This window comes from Neomonachus schauinslandi, chromosome 13 (assembly GCF_002201575.2).
Source record: "Neomonachus schauinslandi chromosome 13, ASM220157v2, whole genome shotgun sequence".
Taxonomy (NCBI): Eukaryota; Metazoa; Chordata; class Mammalia; order Carnivora; family Phocidae; genus Neomonachus; species Neomonachus schauinslandi.
Window position 1 is genome coordinate 24036938 of NC_058415.1, and position 21822 is coordinate 24058759.

Here is a 21822-nt window from a genome sequence, read left to right on the forward strand (position 1 = left end):
TTGGATGAGGGGCATCTTTAAGGTTTTCTTCAGCTCAAAAATTCTAAATCTATAATTATTTTAGAAGTTATATGATAAGTTATTAATATTTCCTAGGTGCCTCAACTATAGAATGGTCAGTGGCCTTTTTTTTTTAATGGCCATAAAACTTTTTGACATTCCTCCAGTTGAGAGGTGAGATCTATGTGCCCTCCCCTATAAAAGTGGGCACACTTATCAACTACTTCCATCACTAGAGTACAAAGGAAATGATACTGCATGAATTCCAAGGCTAGCTCATACAGAGTGATGCAGCTTTCTCCTTGCTTCCTGGGGTACTCATGCTAGAGCCCTGAGCTGCCATGGAGGAAGCTCCACTGCCCTGGGGCTGCCGTGCTGTAAGGAAGACCAAACCATAGGGAGGGGCCATATGTAAGCTCTTCAGTGGACAGTATTAGCTCAGTCCTGAGTTCAAGTCATCCCTATCCAGATGCCAAACATGTGAGTAAGAGATTATTCTAGACCCTTCCAATCTTCCCAGCTGAGGCCCCAAACATTGTAGAACAGAGACAAGCAATCATTTCCATGCACGGTCCAAATTCACAAACCATAGATTCTGGGAATCTAATAAAATGGTTATTTTATACCACTTGATTCCGGGGGGTGGGGGTTGTTATACAGAAATGGTAACTGGAAGAAAGGCTAACAATACTATATTATATAAAGATAAGAGGTTGTCCTCCATGTCCCATGCAGCTGTGTAATTTTGAGTTAAAAGAAAGTGGAGAAACTGGTCATGAGATGGGAATAAATTAAGTAAACAGTGTTGTGGCTCAGACCCTTTAGAGCATCAGCTTTAAGGCCATGCCTTTCTCCGGTGAACAGGCGTGGCTAAGTGGGCTTCTGTTATGGAGGCCATTTTCTCTCTGACTGCTCTGCCTTCCCCTTACCTCTTCTCACCCTCCCCTTTCTTGCTTACATTTGAGGGTAAAAGGAAGAAGAGGTTAGAACTATTTACTGCTGTTGTAAGACAGGCCCATTAGGAATATAGAATGGTCACTGTGTCGTTGGAATCATATCCTAAATTTGCTCTTCAAAAAATCTTTGGTCAGACAAAATCTCACACATCCCCAAACCGTGCGTCCATTCCTTTCTATTTCGTTCTATTCCAGTCAGCGTTGATGGGTCAGGTCACTTCGCAGAATAATGCTGGCTGCGCTAGAAAATGTATCAGGCAGAACCCTGGCTTCTAATTCATCCATCCACAAGCGTGTATTGGTTCTATCAGTAATTTAAATAAAGAAAACCCACAGACCAAAGCCACAGTCCTAAAGAACAACGTGACCGCTGCACTGGGGTCTGGTTACGATGCTCACAGAGGAGAGATTACCTGACGGTTCGCAGATGGGCGCTGATTTCCACCAAGCTCCTGTCAGTTACCTGAGAGCAAGAACTGAGGACCAGACTGTCCAGCTTAGGACACTGTGTTACAATGAGATGGACAATCCGATCTCTCACCTACAGGAGGAAACAAACAAGAATTTATTTTCAAGCACAGGGCTCTCCGCCCAACAAAGACAGGGCAATGAATCAAGAGTGTTCGTGATTAAAATGTGCATTTTTTTTCAGATGCATTATCATTATCATCCTCACATTAGTCGTTCATTTGAGGAGTGCCTGAGGTGTGTCAGATTCTGAGCTAGTCACTTCGTATGAGTGCATGCACTCACTATACTCCTTGCAGTGGTCCTACAAAATAAACATCACTGTCACCACTTTACAATAAGGAAAGTGTGCACATGGGAGTTAAATGTCTTGCTGAGCCTGCCCCTAAGGAAGTAGCAAAGCAAACGGTCAAGTCTAGAGCTGATGGTTCCGAAGCCCGTATTTTTTACAAAGCACTTTTGGTTAAGAACTAAACTGGTAAGAGTCAGTCATCTATCTGATGCAAGCACCGAGGTTCCCTATTAATAAAATTGGGCACTAAGAGAGACCTTGATAAACCAATGATAGAAAGTGGACTTAGTTGTAAGATTCTAAAATGAATGTCAGGTTTAGGCCTAGTAGGTTCAGTTTTAGGTTATTATTAGAATAAAATCAATTATGAAACGTTAAGAAATTGAGGTATTATGAAGTCTTATTTCCGCTCAAGATGAAGCTTTACAGCTTAAAAGAAAAAACTGAGCACAAAAAAAGTCTTAATTCAACTGCTTACAACAGATCACCTTTTCATTGGCTTCCAATCAACCAGGATCAAAAAGCATGACAGTATGTTCTCAGCCAGAAGTACTGTCCACTCCAAGTTCACGGAAATGCAGTCCACATTCAGTTTATGAAAATCAGCCTGTCCCATGGTCATGTCACCTTTTAGCTCATCGTCCCTGGAGGGAGAGGTCAGCCTGACTTGTCCTTCCTCATAGACAGAAACCAGTGGACATGGGAGGTGGAGGGGGGTGGCGGTGAGAGGTAGGGAGTCCGCACACGAGGCGTACTAGCTTTGTGACCTGAGGCATATCTCTTGTTCAACACCCAGAACTTCAATGACTCCACTTGATAATTGGGGATAATGGTTCTTCTCCCACAGGGAAGATAAATGGGAAGCTAATGGAGTAATGTGTGAAACAAGTGCCTTGTATCGTTCCTGGAATATGGGAAGGGCTCAATAAATGATAACTATTATCACTATCTCTTGTTTGTTCAAGAGTTTTATTGAATTATTGTAAATATTAGTTCAGTTACAAAAATGGTAGAAGATCCAGTTAATGGGTCGACTTTTAAGTCTGTCATCTGCCCCATAACTACATGGCACTGTTTCCTGAAGGAGATATTCGCTTCTCCAGTTTAAAGCATTTTCTTTTTTTTTTTTAAGATTTTATTTATTTATTCATGAGAGACAGAGAGAAAGAGAGAGGCAGAGGGAGAAGCAGGCTCCCAAGGAGCAGGGAGCCCGATGTGGGACTCGATCCCAGGACCCTGGGATCACGACCTGAACCGAAGACAGACGCTTAACCATCTGAGCCACCCAGGCGCCCCAGCATTTTCTTTTGAGTAGAAAAAATAATCCAGTGTCCAAACCCCTTCTATCCCAGGACTATGGGATTCCTTCCCCCCTCCTTAAATGCACATTTCGCCTCATTACTTCATGATGAGGCTGGAAAGCCACAGAAGCATTATGAATTTTATGTTCTGGAAACAGGAACATGGAGACTTCATTAAAAGTCTGGGTCCAAGAAGTCTCAGCATTTTGAAGCCAGCAACATTAAGTGTGGTTATTTCTCATAAGTTCTCCAGGCTCCTGACCAGGCAGGCCTCAGAAACCTTGGGGATTCTCCCGATGTTCAGGGTCCTCAGATGTGGACATTGCAAGGCCAGGGGACCCACACTCTTGCCTATAAGAGCAAGGCAGCCAAATACTTCTATTTTGTGGAGACTAAGGAAGGAAGAAAAAAAAAATTAGCAAAATATACCATGCTCCCTGATCCACTGCACATGAGAAGATCCTTAAAGTCACATGAGTGATGTTTTTACTTTTTCATGGTGGAAAGCCTGCATACTGAGAGATGGTTATATAATGCCAACATGAAATGAGTTGGTAAATATGTGTGTTTTAGGGGCGCCTGGGTGGCTCAGTCGTTAAGTGTCTACCTTCGGCTCAGGTCGTGATCCCAGGGTCCTGGGATCGAGCCCCGTATCAGTCAGAGGTCAGCCTCACTTGTCCTTCCTCATAGACAGAAACCAGTGGACATGGGAGGTGGAGGGGGGTGGTGGTGAGGTAGGGAGTCCGCACACCAGGCGTACTAGCAGGGGTCCGCACACCTGCTTCTCCCTCTCCCACTCCCCCTGCTTGTGTTCCCTCTCTCGCCGTCTTTCTCTCTGTCAAAAAAATAAATAAAATCTTTAAAAAAAAAAATTTTGTGTTTTGCTTAAAGACACCTATTTTATTTTTTTTATTAAAGATTTTATTTATTTGAGAGAGAGAGAGCACACAAGAGCATGAGTGGGGGAGGGGCAGAGGGAGAGGGAGAAGCAGACTCCCCACTGAGCAGGGAGCCCAACATGGGGCTCGATCCCAGGACCCTGAGACCATGACCTGAGCCGAAGGCAGACGTTCAACCGACTGAGCCACCCAGGCACCCCTAAAGACACCTATTTTAATATTTACTATTGATTCATCAACATTGGACTCGGCCAACGCTATAACTCCTGCCAAAATAAATTAAGCTGACACATATATCTTCTCCATAAGACACTCCTTAGCCTCTTGCCCTTAGGAATACCACATAGCCCTTCAGTAATATGCTTGGGGGCCATCTTAAGCAATGAAATCACCAACAACAAAAAAAAAACCACAAAAATGTGAAAAACATGGCATAAAGTAGACTGCCTCAAGGACACTTTTACACTATGAGAACTGAAACAAGAAGGCAGAGCCTCGCCCTGTTGGATGTCAGCTGAGAACACGCACTATGGGCAACTCAAATTTATTACCGCTCCACGCATGTCCACACATGACCAGGGAGGTACCTCAACTGTTGATTTGGGAGTTACAGATCAATTTTAGCAAATAGGCAAATTCACAAATATGGAATCCACAAATAATGAGGATCAACAATATCAATACACTAAAATCAGCAATAGTAGATATGGTTAAAGGCAGTTTCCAGGAGAAGCAGCATGACCTTAGCTTGTGCTAAGGACACCTGAATTACAGGGTAGCCATGCTCGAGGGCAGTGCAGGTTTATCAAAAATATCATCACATTTCTAACAAATTGATGCTACACAGGAATATGGAGCCATCCCTCATGCTTAAATTACTTACAGGACATATAAAGCCTGTCTGATTTCTTTAAAGCACTGAGGCTTGCAAGTATGAAGTATCTATTCTAGTAGCTGGTGCTGTGGTCTATTTTTCACACATATTTGTCTGCCTGGGGTTACTATTTGCTGTGTTTTAGGAGCCTCCTCTTAGAGAATTTCAGTTCAGGGCAGAAGCAGGAGAAGATAGTAAAACCTGTCTACTTGGTATAAGGCTACAAGCTCAAGAGTTGGCTCTGAAGGAATCAGGAACTTCCCACCAGCTCCTGTTGGCAACAGCTCTCCAAATGTGGTTCTTGAACCAGAAGGACCTTGTTAGAAATGCAGAAGTCTGGGGCCTCCCCAGACCTATTGTCCTAGAAACTCTGAGGGTGGAGCCCAGCATTCTGTGGTTGAGCCAGCCCCTCTAGTTTGAGAATCACTGGCCTCTGGAATTTTCCTCATCATGTCCAGGTCACTTGAGTACTTAGCACAGGTCCCGGATCCATGGTTACATCTCAGATAAGTGAGTTCATGAGTGAATAATGAAGCTTTAATTATCTATTTCCCAGAACCAGAACAAAATAATGAACTACCTCAAATGATAGCATGCTTTTAGGACATTATTTCAAGATCAATTCGTATGAAAATTAATAAGTTATTGTGAAGTATTTTAACACACAGCTTACTAGTTTATTGCCCCATCAACAAGATAGGTTAATTTGAGTTAAGGAATTTTTTTTTTAAAAGGGCAAAGGAGAGTGAGTATTCAGATGTGGGGGTGTGTTTATGTTGTATGTTAGTGAAATTTGCGAGTGTATTGTGTAGATGGAAGCAAAAGTCAGAAAGAAAAACCTAGCATATTACAGTATCAGAATTATAATGAAATATGACATAAACCATCATAAGAACATTCTTTCATTAAGAAAGTCATTTTCCCAGTTACCTAAATAAATATTTATTATACTGATTGTGCTCTCGCCAACTAGTAGTCCCGCTAGAACTTGTTATTGTGAGATATGATCTAATTGAATAATAGATTTTACTGAAAATTCCCAGCATAGTAAGAGAATGTGTACTTCAGTGTCAAAGGCCTCTGCCTTCTTTGCAGCCTGTGTTCTTAGGACTAGTCCTTTACCTCTCTGAAGCTCACTTTCCTCATCTGTAAAATGAGGATATTAGAGAAGTCTAGGGTGCCTGCTCTAAAATTCTACCTGAGGTGGACACTGAGCTAGATATGTAAGCATTAGCTTGATAACTCAAGTCTTAGAGAAGAGGAAACACTCGAGGTAGAGGCAGAAACTGAAAGCCTGAGATTCAGTCCTTCACTGTTGGCTATTTCAAGATAGGATGAGATAGGCAGAAACAGCAGGAATGGTAGCCTGAGGGAAGAAATACTGTGGGGACATCAACATCAGGGCACAAGGGAATGCTGCCTTTCTGGTCCTAAGGGAATGTATTTGAATGACATTCATACCTAAGGAAAAATATAATTCCCCCTGGAATTCAACCCACCTCAGGAAGCCAGCAAAGTAACGAATGCCTATTGCCATTCAATTATGATGTTGTTCTTGTGCATTTGACCTCATCGTCTGTCCCCGTGGCTGTTCTTTCATAGAGTTTGATCTCCGACCTGATTACCTGACCCTGGACCCTCACCTGCTTCCAGCTAAGCTTGTCTGATCTTAGAAAGGCCTTGATATTAGTCTCAAGAGATTTTACTCAGCTTTTACCATCCTGTTGGAAAATGTAGGTTTTATTATTATCCAAGTAGAGTGAGGCCAACAGACCACCAGTTCCTAAGAGGAGGGGCACGCCACAGGACACGGGGCCACATGGGGAAACAACAGAAGGAAGTGAAAGGAAGATACAGTCAAGAGCCTTTATGGCAGTTTCCATGGGATGGAATGGGTGAGGCAGGGTAAGCCCGTTTAGGATTAGTTAGTTTGGATCATTTTGGTGGGCTTTAGGGCACAGGGGCTGTCCCTAGTTTTCTGGTGCCTGGCCCTATGGTGATTGGGACAGGCAAATAGTGGCATGGAGTGTAAGAGCAAGGTAAAGAATGCGGATTGGGGGGTATGGGCTTTGGGTTGGTTGGTTCACATATGAAAACCACACTGGCAAGTGAGTCCTTTACTCTCACTCTCTGGTAACTAGAGCCCTGGGAACAGCAGTCTCTCCAGGGTCAGCAAGACCCAGATGTCAAAACATCAGAATAAAAAGTCATATCTCCAATGACAACTTTCCCTCTGGCTACTCTCAGCCTCCTTTAGATGGTTCTCAGGTATCACAAGAGCAAAAGAAGGGAGTGTCTGCACAGAACAGGTGAAATCAAATACCCAAGGAGTAGGCTTAGACTTAATGTGGTCATATTCACGGCAAGTACAAAACTGAGCTATCTGTAGGAGACCCAAACTTTAAATCCATTGTCACTATTCAGCAGCCCCTGAGAATGTCATCAACACTCAAAACCTCTGGCTTTGTTTTTGTTGTTGTTGTTTTTGTTTTTCTGTTTTGTAATATGCTAACTAGTAATAGTAATACATAACAAATGATTGTGATAACCCAATGAGATAAGGCACTTTAAAACCATAAAGCACTATATAAGCTTACTATGTAAGCATTTATAGTTATTTTAACAACATATAAATAGATACATAAATAGAGGCAAATACTGACGTGTTTATGGGCAAAATAATGTATCTTGGATTTGCTCTAAATCACCCCAGAAGACAAACAAGAAGTGGAGGGGATTGATGACACAAGATTGACAAAATATTGGTACTACTGAGGCTGAATGATGGGTATGTGGGACTTTATATAATTTTGTGTATTTCTGATATTTTCATAACAAAAATTTTAAATACAAGTTGAGAAAGAGAAAAGAAGCATTAGACTTTAGCCATCATTGGAAAATTGCTATTACATAAAATCACAAACTCTATTGTACAATATTTTTTTTGCTATCATGAATCAAAGGCCCTTCTTTCCTTGGACTCCTGGATTGCTAAAGCAACTTGATCTTGTCAATGGTTCCAAGTATCTCCAGGCTAAAATTGACTTAGGTTAATCAAATTCTTGTTATAATCCATTTGTGTTAAGCAATGGAATTCCTAATGGTAAAACTATAATCAACATGTTATGACTGGTTTATGATGAGAGGTCCTATCCAATTAGGAAATTTCCCAAATCAAAGGCTCTTCACTCTCAAGAGAGCTTCACTGAATAGCAGTGGAGGTTGCTTAATTAGTAAGGTTAAAACATCCTTCAGAAACAAGGTCAAGATGACATTTCTATCTGTGCCAAGTTGATGAAAGAATCCTCCAAAGACAACACACAGAAATCTTGGAGTGAAAATTCCTGGAAGACTTACCAACAGAAGGAAAAGGAAAATATGTTGATATTAATAGTATCAGTGGACTTCTTTAAGCACATTGTAGGCATTGGATTTACATAAGCATTTCCTTAAACTTTCCAAAAAGTGACCAACTTTTTGGTTTGAGCAAACTCTTTCCCCAAATTCATTATTCTTGTTTGAAAAAATAAGAATCCTTAAAACAACAACAATCCCCCCAAAAACAAAAACAAAAAAAACTATAAACCATAATTCTAAGCCAATCAACAGAGGAAATTAAAAAAGAGGCAATTCTTGGAGAGTCTTCTTTTCATGATATGTGCAAAGCCACTGAAAGAGATTGAAGAAACACTGAGTCAGTCTGTGCAATAAGAGGAGATGAACAACATAAGAGATCCCTTAATCAAAATGCTGTATGCAGTGACAAAGCACTTGATAATCAAGGCCTGCTAGAGAAAAGGAGAGAGGATGAATCTATACAAATATACTTGGTGCTATCAGTCCATTCAAACTATAAGGAATTATTTCCTTTTTCTTCCCGTAACAAGAAAATCTCAGTGACAAATCCTAGAAAATTCTTTGCTTTATCTGACCAGACAATTCTCTGTTTTCCAAACAGTTACATTCTTGGTAGATGGCATCAACTCTCAAACCCCTCATTTAACTTTGCATACTTTTTTTTTTTTTTAGCTAACCTAAGGATTTATTTCCAACAAAAATTAAAAATAAAAAGTTGAGAGCTATTTCCCTGTGTGCCAGAGCAGGGAGCGACCAGGCCAAGGAATTTTCCATGGCTGGCTGATACCCTCACCCACTAGAGGGGTCGTGATCCTTCCCTTCCTCATTCCTGGGATGGGGTTCCTTCCGCAAGCACAGGGACCTGTGATAGAGCCCACCTAGCAAAAGCAACTCAGCCTGGGCCAGTCACTGGGAGGGACAGAGCCCAGGCAACAGCTAGACCACAGGCCAACCATAGGATCAAGTCCTGAGTGCCAGGAACCTACCCTCTCCACCCTCCCCATTTCCTGGGAACCCAAACAGAGTAAGGATGACCTGTGGGAAGGAACCTCATGGACCCTGGCCAGGAGAAGAAAGCCCCAGTGCCCCTCACATCTATTACCTCTGTACTCTGGAGGGCAGCTAGTCCTGTCTGTGTGCTTTAATATAGCCGACAATGATACTAAAATATTGTCTGCTCTCTAAAAACAGTTAACTGTTCAAATTAGTATTGGGACACGCAAGTAGTGTAAAATAAAACAGGTCACATTATTTAATACTTCCCCACGACCAAGGCTAGCTTGCCTTGAACAGAAGACCTCCACACCCTTCCTATACTTTCCAACGTCACTTTAGAGCCAAGTGTAAACAATAGTTCAGCTAAGAGGAAGAAATGAAAGCTTCACATTTATGGAATGTCTACCTTGTTCCGGGTAAATGAATTTCATTAACTTTCCTTGTTAATAGGGAGGATATGGGGTTCAGGAGCTATGATGTAGCTGACTCAAGCTTCAGCATTAAGAGCATCAGTAAGAGGGCAAGTTTCCACACTTCACGCTTTATTTCTTTTTGCTACTTCCAAGGCCAAGCTGAGCTTTACATTACCAGCCAAATATTCATAGTATCTGCCACCTGCCTCCAATCTTGAAGAGTCACAAAGCTAAATGAGAGAACAGTCTCCTGCCCTAAGGACCATTATGTTAAAAGTGAAAAAATAAAGAGTGGAAGCCATCATCAAGCCTGGAGAACAACATAAAGACCCACTTGCTGAAATTAGCTTCAACTTGACCCATTCAGGGTCACTGAAAACTGACAAGGTGTACACCTTGCCTCTCACTCCTCAAGCTTATTTTTCACATCTTAATCCCCCTCATTGTGTTTTTTCATTTCCACTTGATAAAACAATTAATTTAACTGAAATTAACAAAAAATAAAATTCTATTTTCTCAGCCTGAGTTTTCCCATAATTATGAATAAACCACAAGAGAAAAGCTTTGTGTTTCTAACCAGAAAATGCAAGGCATTATATGGGATCATGTACTTGAAAGTACCTTGAAAACTGTTCCAAAGCCTGTAAACACTATGAAAGTGTATGATTACATTATTATAGATCCCAGCCAATTTATGGCAAGCAAGTGTGATGCTAGGGTATAAAAGCTAAGCCTAATCATCGCCAGGAATTTTGATTATAAGGCTGAATAACAATAAGGGTTTTACACCATTTCATGCCTTAGCTGCAGGGTTGCAGCCTAGAACACCACCCAAGGCCAAGTGATTGCAGAAATTGCAGCTGCTGGGACTAACATCATCTAAGAGAAGTCATCTGCACACGGGCCCATTGCTGACTCATCTCAAAGACATTAACTGAAAACCCATTATGTATTTTCACCAGGGATAACCAATGTATGAGTCCCTGGCCATCCTTTCTCTCCTCTACCCTCATCCCTCTGTCAGTACTTCTGGGCCCTTGACCCAGACCATCCCTCTAAATTGAGCTCCATTCTATGTAAATAACTTCTATGAAGTTATCTGTTCCTTTGCTTAATCCCTCTACCTTGCCTTAAGGGAGAGCCATCACCCCTCCATGCAATTACTTTCCCACATCTCTCACAAGTGGAGACTATTCATTCTCTCACTGCCATGGAGCTCAAAATCTGGATGGAGATTTTTATCCTCTGTGTGCCCCACCATCTCTTGCCAACAATGATCATCTCCTCTCACATGATACATAACAGTCTCTCCAACTTCCTCTTAGCTGGCATTTATCACCCTTGCACTCACACATCAACTTCCCTTATCCCTCAATCACCACCATTTATGAAAGGGCACAGTCTTCCTCCCCACCCCCACCAAGTCCTGCCAATAGCCTGAGTGACTTTAGTAGCCACGTGGATGGCCCATCGAATACCTTGACCTTGGGTTCCCAACCCTGATCTACTATGATCTTCTGTGCACCCCCATCAGCCACCTATTCCATTAGTATGGCCTTGAACTTTGTCATATCCTGAAATTACTAACTAGGGCATCCCTTATTTAGATCTTGACCTCTTTTCCTTCCAGCTAACAACTACTTTTCTAGCTTCTCTCGCCATGGCCATTCTTCCATCTCATCAAGGCCTCCAGATAACTGTCTAGATGCAAGAGATTTTTCAAATACACACAATTTTTTTAAAAGATAGAAGAAAGACTTTGTAATGGAAATGTTTATGTGAGCATCTAAAAACAGAGCTCTGGAATTATGGAGAAGGGTAGGAAGGGTATCACAGGGAAAAGTGCAGTACAACCTGCTAGTACTAATTTAGACTGTGCTTCTTATAAAATATGGAATTAATAATCAGAAGCATTGTGTAAATGAAGTCCCTAAATAAATACCCTGAGTGTGTTTGGGGGCTCAGTGGAGAGGTAACACACACATGAACATGAGCTGATGTAAACAATAGTTCCTGGAGATGATTGTGAGTAAGCTGAAGCAAAAGACTAAAATCAACAATATCACAGGTTTTTATAAAAAGATCTGCCTGCTGCAGAAGAGTCTAAAAATGTGCCTGTAATAAAGTAAGACTTACTTAACAAAGACAGCAGTGGAAGATGTGATGAACATGAGTCCATATGAAGATTATAAGCCCTACATGTGTTAACAATCTAAATGCATACATTACACCAAAAATTAATACATAAAAGCAGAGGTGATTACGTAGCAGCATGAGAACAAATTAGGTAAATACTATGATCTGGAGAATGCAGGACTTCCTTGAGGAAAAAAATCCACCATCAAACCAGTAGAGGAAGACAAAGCATGTTCAGACCTTTGAAGTTTAGACATAGAAATAGTGGGAAATAGATGTTGCTCCAGTAAGAACCCAAATCCATAAGTTCCCGTAGCTGCAAAAGACCCAGGGCCAGAAGCAATCCATAGGTGGACAGCGATCTAGAGAGATATCCAGAGCTACTGCCATTTATCTAATTTCATAAAGCAACCCCTGGGAATCATCCTTAGTATCTTCTGTTCTTCATGTACTATTCCAGTTCCTCAGCAACTTCTCTCCATTTTAACTCATAAATATCCTACTTCTTTCTGAGTTTTCACTGCCACTACCCTTGGATAGCATTGTCACTGGTCCAGACCACATCAGTAATAATTACTAGATGAGAGCCCTGTATTCAAACATGTTTTCCATGCCAGCGGCATCAGCACTATGTGAGAACTTGCCAGACATGCAGATCCTGAGGCCACAACCCAGACCCCCTGAATTATAATCTGCATTTTAATAAGACTACCAGGTAATTCATATGCACATACAAGTCTGAGAAGCACAGGACCAAAGGACATTAGAAACTTCCTCGCAATTTTGTGGGCCAACGGTAGTGTAAAACCAAATTGGCTTCTACTGATCTAAAGGTAAAGAGAAACGAGAGCCCTCACTTGTTAAGAGTACATTTAAACCGGGGCGCCTGGGTGGCTCAGTCGGTTAGGCGTCTGCCTTCGGCTCAGGTCATGGTCCCAGGGTCCTGGGGTTGAGCCCCACATCGGGCTCCCTGCTCGGCGGGAAGCCTGCTTCTCCCTCTGCCACTCCCCCTGCTTGTATTCCCTCTCTCACTGTGTCTCTCTCTGTCAAATAAATAAAATCTTAAAAAAAAAAAGTATACATTTAAACCTTTAAATTCTTCAATGAGAAAGAGTACTCAGAGTTCAATTTGTTAATGTTATTTGTAACTAAGAGTTCTTGAATTGCAGTTTCTGTGGTGTCTGTGGTTTAACTCCCAAGTGGTGGGAGGGTAGAGACAGGAATTCTCCTGCATCTCCTTGTGGCCCCTAATCTAGCACTATAAACACTAAAAGGACCAATAAATTCTTGCCAGTTAAGCAAGTGGGGTCTTGAGTAACAACAATATAAAGAACCAGGACATCTGTATTAAAAATCTGTGTGTTCAAAAACACAGGTCAACCTCAAAAATATTATGTTGAGGGAAAGAAGCTAAACACACACAAAAAATACACACTGCACTATAATCTCATTTAAATGAAGTTCAAGAAAAGGTGAAACTAAGCTATAGTGATAGAAGAGTAAAGAATGGTTACTTCCAGGGAGGGGAGATTATAGCTGAAGAGGAACATTAGGGAGCTTTCTGGGGTGATGGAATATATCTTAATGTGGGTGGTGGTTATATGGATGTACACACATGCAAAAATTCATTGAGTAGTACACTTAAGATGTGTTCATTTTACTCCATGTAAATTATACTTCAATAAGAAAAAACAAAAATAAATAAAATTCATTATATTAAATATGATTTTCATAAAAGGGAAAACTTAGATAAACTTACTTCAGCACAGTATTTTGAAAGTTCATGCTACCAAGTCATGGCCTAAGCCAGAGGTCAGAGAACTACAGCCCATGGGTCACCATATTTTTGTTAAAAAAAAAAAAAAAGTTGTATTGGAACACAGCCACACCCATTTGTTTATAGAGACTGTATGTTCTCCCAAGCCTAAAATATTTACTATCTGGTGCTTTCCATAAAAAATTTGCCAAGTACTGACCTAGGCCAATAGTTTGTCACTTTTTGGGGATTCATGTTTGTCAGAGAATCCAGTGAAAGCTATAGATTATCTCCTTAAGAAAACACACAGCTTCTTAAATATAAAATGTTCCTTATAATCTCAGGAAGTTCCTATACCCTCTGAAGCACAGTCATCATCCCCAACTTAAGACCTCCTATTTGAGGTTTCCATCACCATATATTAAACCACTCTACTGAGAACAGTCCACAGGTTGGCTCTCTGAACCACAAATGATTGAACTTCCACTTCACATTCTCATTTGCTCCATGGAACTACTCATGGTTATAGCCAATAATAAAATTGCAAAGATCACGATACCCAGTCCTGCATCAATCAGTGTGTTTTGTTCTCCTTCTAGGTGACAGTCTATATACTAATTAGCCTTAGAAGTTTTTCTGCAAATGTCTAGTTTGGTACCAAAGTAGTCCAAGAACACTGGAAGTGATGAACTGACGACGGTCCTTAGCCTTAATACTAGAAAAAAGCACAAAGTGATAGCTTACAGACAAGGGGTGAGCAGTGTCACATTCACATGTGAAGAATATTGTCACATTTATTCAATAGACCAAGAATAGAGAGGAAGTAAAAACATGGGGACCGAACAATGGCGTGTATGTGGATACCCCGAGCTCTTTCACAGCAGGGCCATGCCCACACATCTATTTAGCCCCTGCAGCGCCTTGAACATTGTAGGAAACTAATAAGCAATAAAGAAATGGATAAATTAAACCAATTTATAAAAACAAAAGTCATTATTTTATAAGTGGTTCAGGCTTCCTGGGAGCAACATGATAGTTTGATTTATTTTGCATTACATAAAAAGACGATTATGAGCGGGGAACACTCTTGTGTTTCTGTAATTCTGATTCCATATTAACATGATCACACAACATATATCAAAGGTCTAGTTGGTGGGAGGCCTGCCAACTTATTAGCACCATTTATTGTTCTGAAAGAAAGCCCTCGCAGAGTCATTTGAGGAGGACATGGCGTGTTTTGACCAATTCCTAAATAATAATAATAATAATAATAATAATAATAATAATAAAGGGTCTTCACACAAAATAAAAACACTCCAGTCAGCATGATCTCTGATCTAATGCTAGTTCTACAGGTTTTCATTACTGCCTTCCTAGCTGCTGTATGAACAGTGGGTGACATTCTACAAAAGCTGATTAATGCTAGGATCTCAAATTGCTGAAAATTGAAGGAATGCACCCCATGCTGACAAATTTGTTAATCAAAAAATTGTCATTTCTATCATTGTGCAAGGCTTTAGCCTATCTTATTTTCTTCTCAAATGCCATGTTATATATTCTCCCCTCAATGAGACTGAATGCTTTTTTCCTAACAGTAAAAAGGTTTTATGGGTTCATCAAGAGGCTAAATCTCTCTCATTCCAATGATTCAACCACCAAAGTGGAAAGAAAATATTTCTGAATACATTTGCTGTTTTTGGTATCAGTTCGATAACAATCCACAGATCTGTGATAACACTGACCTCCTAAGTTTATCAAAAAATCATTTTATTGCCCACGCAATTCTATTTTTCAAGAAAATTAAATGTGCAAATTCATTATTAAGACCTCAGAGCAGTTGGCATACATCAGGCAATGCAAAGTGGCCATCTCAGTGTGGACAAATGATGACTATCAGAACAACCATATTTAGGAGCCAAAATGGACGCAAAAGAATATAAGGCTGACACCAGTCCCTTTGGCTCCTAAGCCACAGGGGACATGGGCCAAACTCTCCAAGTGGCTGTCACCACCCCTTCCCAGTTGGCTTGAAGTAAAAGTGCATTTCCCTCTCTCATCAGAGGATACTAATAACTTACTCCTCAAAATCCCTTCTCGAGCTCTTCAACCTTTACTTCTCCTACAGGCTAACTGTTGAGAGTAACTATTTGCCAATCCTGCAAAACTAACATTACACTCTCTTAGCATGTCCTACATGGGTAGTCTGGCATCTTATTTAGAATGAAAATGGAGGTATTGTCTCAAACCTTGTATTTTAATGGCACCACAGAAGACAGGATCTAACACCCTAGGGGATGTATGAAGAGGGGAGTCAGAAGAGAAATGTGCACATAGAGCCAGGATCTTAAATGTCTCTACCTTCAGCAAAAGAATAAATTGTGCTCACCCCAAAAAAGGACACACCACAGAAAGTGCCCATCTCCCCCTTCATATTTATAATTATAACTTGGCCCTCACACTGCTTTGTGCCCTAAATTTGCACCACTTGTTTGATCTGAAAAGCCCTAAGTCCAGAATTTCTTTTTTTTTTTTTTTAAAGATTTTATTTATTTGACAGAGAGAGATACAGCGAGAGAGGGAACACAAGCAGCGGGAGTGGGAGAGGGAGAAGCAGGCTTCCCGCCGAGCAAGGAGCCCAATGCGGGGCTCGATCCCAGGACCCTGGGACCATGACCTGAGCTGAAGGCAGACGCCTAACGACTGAGCCACCCAGGTGCCCCCAGAATTTCTTTTAAGATGATTCTGATTTAGCAAGGTTGCAGAACCAGGAAGAAGAAAAGACAAATTCTTACTTGAGAAATGTACATTTACCCTGTCCTCCTGGTGTTCCGAAAGGAGCTTGAAACATGACCTGACATTAAAAACTCATAAGCCACATGAGGAAACAAGGCACCATCAGCAAGAATTGCCAAAAACAAGTGGCAAAGTCAAATGCACAGAGCCTGAAGATATTAGAATTTTTACATACAGAATATAAAATAAGAATATATAATATTTCTAAAGAAATTCCAGAAAATATTGAAAGTATGTGCAAATAATGAAAAACTATCAAACTTGATTAGGCAGATTTGAAGAGAAAAGAAAAGAAAAGAAGAGAGGGAGGAAAGGAAGGAAGAAAGAAAAAGGAAGGAAGGAAGGAAAGAAATGTAATAATTAAAATGTAGAATTCAGGGACACCTTGGTGGCTGAGTCGGTTAAGCATCTGCCTTCAGCTCAGGTCATGATCCCAGGGTCCTGGAATCGAGCCCCACATCGGGCTCCTTGCTCAGCGGGGAGCCTGCTTCTCCCTCTGCCTGCCACTCCCCCTGCTTGTGCTCTCTCTCTCTCTCCCTCTCCCTCTGACAAATAAATAAATACAATCTTTTAAAAAATATATAGAATTCAATTGATGGATTAAATGGCAAATGGCATGCAGTGAAAGAATTAATGAGCTAGAAATCAAGCTGAAGGTTATATGCAGAATGCAAATGTTTACAAATTTGACAAGGTATTGATTCTTCCAAGGTAACTTAATGTTTAAAAAAAATTTAATAAAAAAATTTCAGAGAGAATTTTTGAAGGGAATTGAGAAAACATTTCTAAACATAGTCCAGAAAATGGAACAGGAAAGAATGAAGAATAAAATGTTTAAAAATAAAATGAGGCACTTCTCCCTGTATTTGATAAAAATATAATAGAGAAAGGTGATGTTAGCACAAGAATTGACAGACACATTAATGTCATAGAATGGGTAGCCGTTCTATGTATTCTGATGAGGGAGGAAGCTTACTATCTGATAAAGCTTCTAAACCAACAAGATACTATTTAGAAACATTTCTAATACTATCTAGCAAATAGTATTTGAAGATTGCCCCAGCTCACAGAAGTCATGCCAAATCTTCACTTTACACTATGCCTGAAATGAGTGAGAATGGATTTTCCCTTCTTGCACCTTTAACATTGAATCTCTTTTCCTAGTAGCCAATGAAATGAACGACCAAAACCTGAGAAAAGTGAAAACATCCACAACTCTTCAACAACAACCCCCCAAAAAGCAAAGGTCATTGAATGTAATACACTTAAAACACCTTTGAAAGGAAATAAATGGATTCTGGAGCTGAGAAAGGTCAGTGTAACTTGGTTCCCAGTTCCACCCACGGCCCCAGAACTGGTGCTGGCAACAAAATGCCGACAATTCTCAGCAATTCCTGCAGATATAAAGAGCAAAATGATCTCTGCACAATGAGTTTGTAAATAATATGACTTTTTCTTTGAAAAGATAAGAAAAAGGAAGGCAAAAAACTATTTAAATATTAACAGCAGATAATAATACATGTAATTATATTTTCTCAGTACATTTTTAGTTTCCAAAGAATAAAATCATAAAAGTTAGTTGAAAAAACACATTTTAAAATAGAAAAAGTGGGTGAATATTTACTTAAATTCAGAGCTTTCAAAGCTTTTTTTTTTTTTTTAAGATTTGATTTATTCATAAGAGACAGAGACAGAGAGAGAGGCAGAGGGAGAAGCAGGCTCCCCACTGAGCAGGGAGCCCAATGCGGGACTCAATCCCAGGACCCTGGGATCATGACCTGAGCTGAAGGCAGATGCTTAACCATCTGAGCCACTCAGGTGCCCCAAAGCTTTTATTAAACCAAAAGCAGTGGAAGAAAACATAAAGAAGATTAATATAACTAAATAGTTTTTATAATTCTGAACATAGAAGTTTTTAAATGTAAATGGCAACCTGGAAAAATTCTTGTAATAGCTGTAATAGAAAGTTAGTATCTTCTATATTGAGAGTTCTTAAAAGGAAATAAAACCCCTGAAATATGAACATATATTTCACAGAAGAATAGAAGCAAATAATAAACTTAGGATAAACAAATGTTTTATTGGGGTGCCCGGGTGCCTCAGTAGGTTGGGCATCTGCCTTTGGCTCAGGTCATGATCCTGGGGTCTTGAGACTGAGCCCTTGCATTGGGCTACCTGCTCAGCGGGGAGCCTGCTTCTCTCCCTCTGCCCTTCCCCCTGCTCATGCTCTCTCTCACTCTCTCTCTCGAATAAATAAGTAAAATCTTAAAAAACACAAACGTTCTTTTAAATGTTCAACTCTGCTATCAAAGAGAAGCAAAGCAAAATGTTAAAGTATAACTTAATTCTATCTAAGAAACAAAAATTTTTATTTAAAATCATAATAATGCTCAATGCCAGTAAAATGAGGTTAGACTGACACTTTTACATTCTGCTGGAATACATACTGTTACCACTTTCTAGAAAGTTATTTTGCAATATTTATGTTCATGCCCTTGATCCAGTAATTCCACCTCTAAATCTCTATCCTAAGATTTTTCATCATATTACATATAATAACATTCAGAAACCATCCAAATATCTGTTAGTGAGTTTGTACATAAATTTTATGCAACCACTAAAAATTATTCTTTCAAGGGATATTTAATGAATTCAGAATATTCTTTCAATGTAGTCAATGAAAATAAAAACTACAAAATTATCCTTGTGATCATGGTTCTACTTAAATTATTTTTTTAATATATAGAAAAAATAAAGAAATACATCACATGTGAACAGTGCTCATCACTGGGTAGAAGAATTAAGGGCAGTTTTTATTTTTTAAATCTAATTCTATATGTTTTAATTTTTTAAAATATACATTGTTTTATATTTTAAAAATAAGCATTGTGGGGCGCTTGGGTGGCTCAGTCAGTTAAACGTCTGACTCTTGGTTTCGGCTCAGGTTGTGATCTCAAGGTCATGAGATTGAGCCCCACATCGGACTCCATGTTCAATGTGGAGTCTACTTGTCCCTCTCCCTCCCCCTGCTGCTCTTTTTTTCTTTCTCAAATAAATAAATAAAACCTTTTTAAAATAATAAAATAAAATAAAGTGCTGTAGGGGCGCCTGGGTGGCTCAGTTGGTTAAGCGACTGCCTTCGGCTCAGGTCATGATCCTGGAGTCCCGGGATTGAGTCCCGCATCGGGCTACCTGCTCAGCAGGGAGTCTGCTTCTCCCTCTCCTGCTCCCTGCTCTTATGCTCTCTCTCTCACTCTCTCTCTCAAATAAATAAATAAAATCTTAAAAAATAAAATAAAATAAAGTGCTGTATTTAAAAACCCCTCTAGGTTTAAGAGTCAATTTTCAACAAATATATAAGAAATAAAATAAAATATGGATATAATAATCTAATATCTAGAGAGAAAAGAACTGTGTTACCTTAAAAGGAATAAAATGTCTTTGTTACAAAAACCACCACACCTTCAATAGAACCTGAATGGAAAATTTACACTTGAAGAAATGCAAAGAGCTAACATATGAATAAAGATAAAACCAAGTAATCAAAAACGAGAGTATTAAAGGAATCATGCAACATCTTTTTCTCCCTATCAAATCAGTGATGTTCACTTTGTCCCCAGCTCTCAACTCTCCACCCCACCCCAAAGAACAGTGACTAGCAAGAGTATCATGAGCAAGCATTCTCTTCCAACACGGATGGAGTATAACTTAATTCAATCCTTGAAATCATCTGTATTCACATTCACATCTATAAATGTGAATCAAGATTTTAAGGTATTTTCATGTGGTTAGACCCAGAAATCTCCCTTTGGATATTCTAACCTAAATACATAGTCATAAAAGGGGAGGTAGGAACCTCCATGCAGAAAGATCACTGGGGCAGTATTTACTTTCAAATATTAGAAACCATTAACTGTTTAACACTTGAGAGATGGATAATAAATTCTGCAAACATTAAACTGATGTTAATCACAAGTTTTCAATAATGTAGGAAAGTGTTTGCTAAAATGTTAAAGGCAAAAAAGTTGCTACTATTAAAAAACAAACCTGTGTATTAAAAACAGAAGCAAATATATCCAAATAGTAATAGCTATAATAAAGAAACAAGGAAAATGCAGTGGAATTTTTCTAAACTAAAGGATTAATATTCCAGAGTGAGTGACAACAGGGACCATTTTGGAAATCCCTTCCAAGACTTCATTTCTAGTTTTATCTTTCCATTTAATGTTGACTTATGTCAAAATTATCCAAGGATGAGGACTCAAAAAACTTGAGATAATTCAGAGAAACCACAGCCTGCTGCCAGCTTATTCAAGAAATGTTGGCCTTCTTGGGCGCCTGAGTGGCTCAGTTGGTTAAGCAACTAACTGCCTTCGGCTCATGTCATGATCCTGGAGTCCCTGGATCAAGTCCCGCATCGGGCTCCCTGCTCAGCGGGGAGTCTGCTTCTCCCTCTGACCCTCTTCCCTCTCATGCTCTCTCTCATTCTCTCTCTCAAATAAATAAATAAAATCTTTAAAAAAAAAAAAAAAGAAATGTTGGCCTTCTTAATTTACTCATACACTTTGCCAATCAGAATTCAATTTGATGACATTTTTATTGGCCAGCTGCAACCTTTTTTTTTTTTTTTTTTTTTTTTACTTTTTAATCACAAAGGGTCCTTGGTGTGTTTTTCTACCAAACAAGCTATTACACAATTCACAGCCTATTGACCTTGGGAGGATTCAGGGTATTCTCCCAAATTATTTTGTGTATTGTGCCAGATCCTGCAAGTGCAAAAGGTAGTCTTGCTTTAAAAGTTGCTTAAGGAGACAAGGTTATCACTGTAGAAATATTGGGGAATAAACAGGGTATGCTACAGGCATTCAGAGAAGGGGAATCAGTGTAGGCTGAAATAAAGTGGCATTTATTGAGCTCATACTAAATACCAGTCACTGAGAGTTGTGTTTTTTTAATAAACATTCTCTTAATTTTCATAATGGTTCTCCCTGATAATTATTATGACCCATATTTTATAAGTAAGGTAACTAGGGCTCAGAAAATATATAACTTTCCTAAATTCACGTAACTAATACTTCCTCCTCACAATAAGTTGATCAATGACTGGAATCAATTTAGTAGAATATTTCTCTCCTTATAAAGTAGAAAGTCTACATTATTGAAAACTTGCAATTAACATCAGTTTAATTTTTGCAAAATTTATGAGCAGGCTTATATGATTCCATTTTTTCCCCTGCTACTTAACGCTTCATAGAGAAGGGTTTGAGAGGAAAAAAAAAAAGGAATAACATGTCAATACGTAAAAGGATAGATATTCTGTAAACAAATTATAATCCATCCAATACTCCCTCCTCACAATAAGTTGATCAATGACTAGAATCAATTTAGTAGAATATTTTTCTCCTTATAAAGTAGAAAGTATAAGGCATCAAAAATAACCACAGTCTTAATTAAGCAAATATTTAGAGTCTCTCAGTTACCCTTTCCAAAAACACAATATTAAACTGATTCCTGTGCCTTGTGGTTTATGAAATTATAAAGAAGAGAGTGAATTGAAGTGATGGTGTTTCAAACAGATTCT